Source organism: Entelurus aequoreus, linkage group LG10 (assembly GCF_033978785.1).
Source record: "Entelurus aequoreus isolate RoL-2023_Sb linkage group LG10, RoL_Eaeq_v1.1, whole genome shotgun sequence".
NCBI lineage: Eukaryota > Metazoa > Chordata > Actinopteri > Syngnathiformes > Syngnathidae > Entelurus > Entelurus aequoreus.
In genome coordinates, this window is record NC_084740.1 from 23,117,974 (window position 1) to 23,127,239 (window position 9,266).

General features: G+C 35.6%; 1 protein-coding gene across 2 annotated transcripts in view; it reads right to left on the minus strand.

The window, feature by feature from the left end:
- Positions 1–9,266, minus strand: part of stard13b (StAR related lipid transfer domain containing 13b) — a 208,775-nt gene that overhangs the window by 199,112 nt on the left and 397 nt on the right. The gene's annotated exons all lie outside the window — the stretch shown is intronic.

The following is a 9,266-nucleotide window of genomic DNA, read 5'->3' on the forward strand; positions in this document are numbered from 1 at the left end:
TAGAGAAGCTTGAAGCAAACAGTGAAAAAGGTCCAGATAGACACAGACTAACATTTGTCTAGCAGTTGCCCTTTGCTAGAACATTCTTTTACTGTGGTGCTCATAAAATGTTCTGTTATTTAGTAGATAAATAAAAACGACTGGAGTTAGAGATGGGAAGTTTTGTGTGACTTATGGGAGTTTGTTCTTGTCAAAATCAACATACGTCTGCTTTTTTTGCCATTGATAATATTAAAGTTAAATTTGTATTATTTCCACCAAGTGCAAAAAGTGGTTATGTTTTGATTTTCTTTGAACTTTTGGTGAAGATCTGGACAAAGTTGTACGGTCAAGTCATGTATTTGTGTTCTGAGGCGGTTAACATAGATATGTAAAGTCTCCTCTGGCCTGGCAATGATGTGATAAAAATCTCAACATTGTTTGTTTTTCTTTCTTTTTTTTTCTGGTATGCAGAAAAAATTATGTAACACGGCACAGATGAGCGCAATACCAACTTTCAACAACACCAGAAGACATTCCGACAATACCAAAGTCTGACTCAATATCTCTGCTTTCTTTTTTTTTGTTTATTTAGTTGGTGGATTCCGACATGAGCTCTCTCGCTAGCAAAACATTGATCTATTGTAACCTCTCCACATACAATAATGAAACGGCAACATTACATTTTGAACATACTATTTCATATCTAACAACTGTACAATGCAAGGGTGCCCTGAAATGAAGCACAGGGGCCAATTGGGAAAAATTTTTGGCCTACGGAACATGGAGGAAATAAAAGTAAAGAAAAGAAAAAGGGAACACTTTTTTAAAAAATAGTGAAAAGGCAAAATGTAAAGAAAAAAGGCTGAAATGATAATCGATTGAATGCCCTGAGAAAACTTAAAACGAATGATAACACAATGTTTTGTCTTTAAATATATACAAATGTATATATAATAATGATTTTAAATAGATATATGCATATATATTGTAATATGTGTATGTATTTTATACAGTGCATCCAAAAAGTATTCACAGCGCTTCACTTTTTCCACATTTTGTTATGTTACAGGTTATTTTAAAATGGAATAAAATAATTTTTATCCTCACAATTCTACACACAATACCCCATATTGAGGAAGTGCAAATATGTTTTTGATATTTTTGCAAATGTATTAAAAATAAACAAACTAAGAAACAACATGTTCATAAGTATACAAAGCCTTTGCCATGAAGCTCAAAAATAAGCTCAGGGGCAACGTGTTTCCACTGATCACCCTTAAAGGGGAACCGCACTTTTTTGGGAATTTTGACCATCGTTCACAATCATCATAAAAGACATGACGACAGATGTAATTTTTTAAAAAATGCCTTCTGAATATTAAATAAATGCGATTAAATGTCTGCTTACAATGGAGCCCGTGGGAATTGCTCTATTCTGCCTATAAAAGCCCCCAAAAAACATCCAAACACCTTCATTAGGGTGTTATATACATGATGTAAGAATATATGTAACGTAGTTATGGACACATCTATAGTAACATTTAATATTTACTTATTTTGATCATTTTAAGCTTACGCATTAATTTCAAAAACGCATCACAGCCTTTGCTTTTTTTTCCCAACATCACTGATTGTTTTTCACTGCAGATTTCATGAGAGCCAACAAACATAATAAAACATAATTTACTGTACAAGGTCTGCTGTCATTAGGATGTCGACTGCTAGGATGTTCATGTATTCCCATTTAGATGATATAATCCTCACAAAGTAAAGGGGGTGGAACCAATCATCTTTTCGTGTCGTTCTCACCATTTCCGGTTCTAATTTGGCTGTTGATGTGTACCAACTTGTCAGAATACATCCTCAGCCTTTTTCTATCCAGGTGAGAGGCATGATTTATTATCTAGAATAAACCTCCAGGGAGCAAGGAAGCGAGGAAACAGCTGACCACTCGATGATGTTCATGTACACAAGCTCATGATCACGGCACCACTGTAAACAGTTTTTCTGTTATTATAAGTTGTATTATAAGTTAGCCCTTATAATAACAATATCACAAATACTTGGTTAACATTCAAATCACGATATGTATATTGAGTATTGTTGGCGATTTTTGAATGTTTTTTTATTTGGTTTTATGGGCGGAAGAGCAAACCTCCCATTCGCTCCATTGTAAGTGAACATTTATTTAGGTTTAAATTTACGAGATATAACGCATTGAAAAAAATAAGTTTGTCTTCATGTCTTTCATAATGATTGTGAACCATAGGCAAAATTTTTTTAAAAAGTGCAGTTCCACTTTAAGATGTCCTTAAAACTTAATTGGAGTCCACCTGTGGTAAGTTCAGTTGGTTGGCCATGATTTGGAAAGGCACACACCTGTCTATTTATAAAGCTCCCACACTTGACAGTGCATGGCAGAGCACAAACCAAGATTGATGTCGAAGGAATTGTCTGTAGACCTACGAGACATGATTGTCAAAAGGCACAAATCTAGGGAAGGGTATGAAAAATATCTGCTGCCTTGAAGGTCCCAATGAGCACAGTGGCCCCCAACAACACTAAATGTAAAACGTTTGGAACCACCAGGACTCTTCCGAGAGCTGGCCGGCCGTCTAAACTGAAAAATCGGTGGAAAAGGGCCCTAGTCAGGGAGGTGACCAAGAACCCGATGGTCACTCTGTCAGAGCTACAGCATTCCCATGTGGAGAGAGGAGAACCTTCCAGAAGGACAACCATCTCTGCATCAATCCACCAATCAGGCTTGTATGGTAAAGTAGCCAGATAGAAGCCATTTCTTAGCAAAAAGTTTGCCCAAATGCACCTGAAAGACTCTGAGACCGTGAGAAACTAAATTCTCTGGTCTGATGGGACAAAGATTGAAGTCTTTGGCGTGAATGCCAGGCATCATGTTTGGAGGAAACCAGGCAAAGCTCATCACCAGGCCAATACCATCCCCATGGTGGTGGCAGCATCATGCTGTGGGGATGGCTTTAAGCAGCAGGGACTAAGAGACTAGTCAGGATAGAGGGAAAGATGAATGCAGCAATGTACAGAGACATCCTGGATGAAAATCTGCTCACCTTTCAGCAGGACAATGACCCTAAGCATACAGCCAAGACATCAAAGAAACGTCTTCAGGACAACTCTGTAAATGTCCTTGAGATGAATAGCTAGAGCCCAGACTTGAATCACATTGAACATCTCTGGTGAGATCTGAAAATGGCTGCACACCGACACTTCCCATCCAACCTGATGGAGCTTGAAAGGTGCAGCAAAAAGGAATGGGCAAAACTTCCCAAAGATATATACACATGTGGCATCGTATTCAAAAAGACTCGAGGCTGTAATTGCTGCCAAAGGTGCATCAACAAAGTGTTGAGCTAAGGCTGTGAACACTTATGTACATTTGTTTCTTTAGGTTTTTATATCTAATAAATTTGCAAACATTTCTAAAAAAAAAAAAAAAAACCTTTGGTATTGTAGAATGTTGAGGGAAAAAAATAATGTATTCAATTTTGGAATAAGGCTGTAACATAACAAAATGGGGGAAAAGTGAAGAGCTGTGAATACTTTCCAGATACACTGAATATATTGTTTTTTTCATGACTTCAGGAAAACTTATTCAAAGAATAAGCCATTTTGAAAATCTTTTTTTTTTAAATAATTTGATAAAACGGCAATGGGGTTAGAATATTTTTTTTTTTTTAAAGATAAAAGTTAAAAATAAAACATTTATAAAACAAATTACCCTCAGTTTTTCCCCTGTCCTAAGAAACTAAAGACTGCACTGGAAAAGTGTATTTTATTCATCCATTTAATTTGTTCACCTTTATCTTTTTATTGCCACAGCGAGTCAATCGCATTAATGTTTTTGTTTTAAATCTTTGTTTTATAATATTACTGTTAACAAAATACAACAATGAAGTTGGATCACAAGTTCCTCCCACCCTAATATATGCGTGCAGGTGCACCTATTACAATTAATGTGGACCTTAATAAAGTCCGGCCTTTCATTGGCTCACATATTCCCGCTCTAACACACCAGGAATGCAATGACAAAGCTCTAAACATTAAAAAAAAAAGAAAAAACAGGATGTCATGAATAAAAAATACTGCTGGTGTTTATGCGCCCGTTGGATACATTGGAGGTGAATCACGCAACACTCACACTCACAGAGAGCAACAAATTAATTCCAACAACAACTTCTCCTGCTGCAACACGCTCACACTAATCAAACCGGCAAATTCTTTCCGCTCCGAGGCACGGAGAACCATAGTGGGGGCTGTGTTTTGATTGTAGTGGTGTGTAATTGACAGGTATGTCTGATGAACACCCCTACTCCCCCCTACCACACACACACACACACACACACACACACATGCACAAACACACAACTCCCTCCCCAATTCCAAGAATCATGCTTCTAGGAATGTGATGGAGAAAGAAAGCATACCAAGCTGGCATGCATGCAATATGACAACCATATAATACTGAATATTCCCTTTTACATTTGTATTAAAGGCCCACTGAAACCCACTACTACCGACCACGCAGTCTGATAGTTTATATATCAATGATGAAATCTTAACATTGCTACACATGCCACGGCCGTGTTAACTTATAAAGTGCAATTTTAAATTTCCCGCTAATCTTCCGATTGAAAACGTCTTTGGATGATGACGTATGCGCGTGACGTAACCAGTTAAACAGAAGTATCGGTACCCCATTGAATCCAATACAAAATAGCTCTGTTTTCATCTCATAATTCCACGGTATTCTGGACATCTGTGTTGGTGAATCTTTTACAATTTGTTTAATGAACAATGAAGACTGCAAAGAAGAAAGTTGTAGGTGGGATCGGTGTATTAGCGGCGGACTACAGCAACACAACCAGAAAGAGTGACTCGGCTAGCAGACGCGCTAGCCGACGCTAGCCACCGACCGCACGGATGATCGGGGTGAAGTCCTTCGTCCTTCCGTCGATCGCTGGAATGCAGGTGAGCACGGGTGTTGATGAGCTGATGAGGGCTGGCTGGCGTAGGTGGAGCGCTAATGTTTTTATCATAGCTCTGTGAGGTCCCGTTACTAAGTTAGCTTCAATGGCGTCATTAGCAACAGCATTTTTAAGCTTCGCCAAGCTGGAAAGCCTTAACCGTGTATTTATATGTCCCTGGTTTAATAGTATTGTTGATCTTCTGTCTATCCTTCCAGTCAGGGATTTATTTATTTTGTTTCTATATGCAGTTAAGCACGATGCTATCACGTTAGCTCCGTAGCTAAAGTGTTTTGTCGATGTATTGTCGTGGAGATAAAAGTCACTGTGAATGTCCATTTCGCGTTCTCGACTCTCATTTTCAAGAGGATATAGTATCCGAGGTGGTTTAAAATACAAATCCGTGATCCACAACAGAAAAAGGAGAGAGTGTGGAATCCAATGAGCCAGCTTGTACCTAAGTTACGGTCAGAGCGAAAAAAAGATATGTCTTGCACTGCATTCTAGTCCTTCACTCTAACGTTCCTCATCCACGAATCTTTCATCCTCGCTCAAATTAATGGGGTAATCGTCGCTTTCTCGGTCCGAATCGCTCTAGCTGCATTGAAAACAATAGGGAAATATGAGGAGGCTATCAACTGACTACGTCACGCTACTTCCGGTAGGGGCAAGGCTTTTTTTTATCAGATACCAAAAGTTGCGATCTTTATCGTCGTTGTTCTCTACTAAATCCTTTCAGCAAAAATATGGCAATATCGCAAAATGATCAAGTATGACACATAGAATGGATCTGCTATCCCTGTTTAAATAAAAAAAAATCATTTCACTAAGCCTTTAAATGCCAATGTTCTCGCTTTCATTTTTATTCCATAATCACACAAAAACTACTCCTTTTATGGAGGAGTCGACCATAAACATTTTTGGAAAATATTGCTGGTATTTTGCTTTCCCCCCCACATTGTATTTCATATATATCACTATTATATAGACGAATAAATACCGCTTCATGACTAAATACTGTCAGGAACATGGGCTTGAGGGGCCTTCGTGGAGGTCTGACTTCTATACTCAGTGTTTTTTGACTTATTGTATTAGAAAAGAACATTTACTTAGTGAAGGCAAGTCCAGTTAAGAATGCAAACAGCTCAAAGTAATTCTCTTCATCATGAACCAGGAAATAGTCTGCCAGCTAACAAGTGGATGAACAAACAAACAAACGTGGCTTCAAATAAACTTGCTGCTACCAATGTGCGGTATTTGCTAATAAACACATTATAATGGGACAGTCTTGTCGATATTCATGTAACTTCACACACTAGATTGTAAGGCTGTTTCTTAACACTCCTAATATGCACTTGGTCTGCCAGACAATAAGAAGATGTAGCAGGAGAGATCAGTGTTGCTACATTTAGCGGGTATTAAGACCCCTTTTTATTTTTTTATTTTTTTTAATTGGCTAGCGACAAAACTAACGACTTTTTCTAGTTTTATTGGACACTTAAAGACTAACATGAAAAAAGTGAACTTGCTAGTTATTCTATGTTTGAGTCACAATGGATTGTAAACTGGTTTTAATCCAACTCATTACCCTTTAGATACCTTAAACTGATACTTGGCGAGACGTGGGAGGTACAGGAAAAAATAAAAAAAGCTTTCACAATTGTCAAATATTCAAGCACAGACTAATTTGAAACCTCAACGGCGTGGAGCTTTAAAATGACTGATGTACATTTGACAGATTGCACAACTTCATTTACTGTACGCTTGCCAAAGGCTATAAACTGTACAGACGTATACATATGATAACAGGACAAGGCACCTGAAGAAGAGACATGACACATTTTTCAACTTAAAAAGTTAATACTGAAAGCTTCATATTTCATTGTGAGTATTGAGTATTAAGGGAAATAACAATGTTTACCATAAAGCTATAGAGAATCTGTACTGAAGTTCACCTATTGCTATATTGTATATACAGTATATCTGAAGAGGGGCCCCTTCCAGTGGGGGCCCGTGTGATTCTCCACCCAGCAAATTCTTGACATGCCCCTGGTGGGGAGAAGCCCACAGCTGCCAGCATGCCTGACAGTCACGCAAGACAGATGGAGAGACAGAACAGTATTTTGTATCTGAACACTGAGGCCCTCTTTTAAAGTGATACAACGTTTTGGTTTAAAAATATGTTTATTATATGGCTGGATTAGGATCACGTTTTCTTTTCATTATGTGCAATGGCTTTGAGTATCTTTTAAAAGTGCAATAGAAATAAAATGAATTATTATTATTATTACTATTGTAATGGATAAATACTGTAAAAAGGTTTTAGTTTAACATTGTGATTTTCATATGGTTGGAGTGTGCACTGTATCACACAGCCATATACAAAAACTAAATATATGTTTGAATTGTATAATATTAAACATACATCATATATCAATAATAAAAGATTATATTATATTATTTGTCAATTGGTTTTCTTTACTAATTAATCTTAAACACAGTTGATTATATTGTAATTGATAATTATTTGTAAAGTATCTTTAAAATAATGTATTTGTAAATAAATTAGTTTTATTACAGAGATTGGGTCAATATTATTGTTAAATGTAATTTTGGAGGGTTGTTTTAAAGTAACTTTTGTCACTTTTATACTACTGTTTTAACTTGATCTGTGGGGAGGCCCCAGAGTTGTAATACCATTTCTGATCGGATTTAAGATATAATACAGTATTTATTCTACTTCTGCTACTACTAATATTATTATTTAATGGGCAAACAATTATATTTATATTCCTAGCTCATCAGATTAAATTGTACTCTGCTATGTTTATGCAAATTGTGTTGTCTTTATAGTTTTAAAACATTAATCAGAAATATTTGGATGTATTAGCCTTTTTTCTATCAATACCCTAAATGGACTACATTATTATCATTATTACTATTGTCATGGATAAATACCGTAAACAACTGTAAAAAGGTTTTAGTTTAACAATACTGTTAAATACAATATCAATAATAAAAAATTATATTATATTATTTGTCAATTGGTTTTCATTACTAATTAATCTTAAACACAGTTAATTATACTGTAATTGATAATTATATGTAAAGTATATTTACAATAATGTATTTGTAAATAAATTAGTTTTATTACAAAGATTGGGTCAATGTTATTGTTAAATGTAATTTTGGAGGTTTTTTTTTTTAAAGTAACTTTTGTCACTTTTATACTACTGTTTTAACTTGATCTGTGATTGATTTATTGATTGAAAGTTTCATTAGTAGATTGCACAGTACAGTGCCTATTCCGTACAATTGACCACTAAATGGTAACACCCGAATAAGTTTTTCAACTTGTTTAAGTCGGGGTCCACGTTCAGAGTTGTAATACCATTTCTGATCGGATTTAAGATATAATACAGTATGTATTCTACTTCTGCTACTACTAATATTATTATTTAATGGGCAAACAATTATATTTATATTCCTAGCTCATCAGATTAAATTGTACTCTGCTATGTTTATGCGAATTGGGTTGTCTTTTTAGTTTTAAAACATATTAATCAGAAATATTTGGATATATTAGGCTTTTTTCTATCAAGATCCTAAATCAGAGGTGTCCAAAGTGTGGCCCGGGGGCCAATTGCGGATAGATCTGAAGTTGATCTAGAGACTTAAGTGTTAAAAGTTTAAAGAAAACATGTATGACTTATTTTTAACACTTTTATGAGTGAGGGCCCTTATGGATCCCCAGTATTATTATTATTTTTTAACTTTTTTTTTTTTTTTTTAATCAATGATGTCATGAACTTCTGACATATTTAAGGCTCCAATTACTTTACATTAAATATTACACTTTGAAAAATGTTTTGAGGGAAAATATTGCATATTTTAGGGTTTTGCCATAAAAACAAGGTTTTGACAAAAAGGGCATCAAACATAAATAAATTAATACAAAATTATATTGACAGATAGACCTGAAGTTAATCTAGAGATTTAAGCATTGGATGGGGGAAAAAAAGACTTAATTTGAACATGTTTATGACCGAGACCCTGAAGGTTAAAAAAATATATATATTTTATTGGTTATAAAAATGAAAGTTATCAAAATGGCTCCTGCATGCTTTGATTTTTCAGTGCGTGGCCCTCAGTGGACAAAGTTTGGACATCCCTGTCCTAAATGGAGTACATTTTAATTAATAGTGTACCATTTTGGTAACAATTCAAACAGGGCGTTAATAAATATATATGGGGAATATAGGAGCATTTCTCCACCGCACCAGTAGA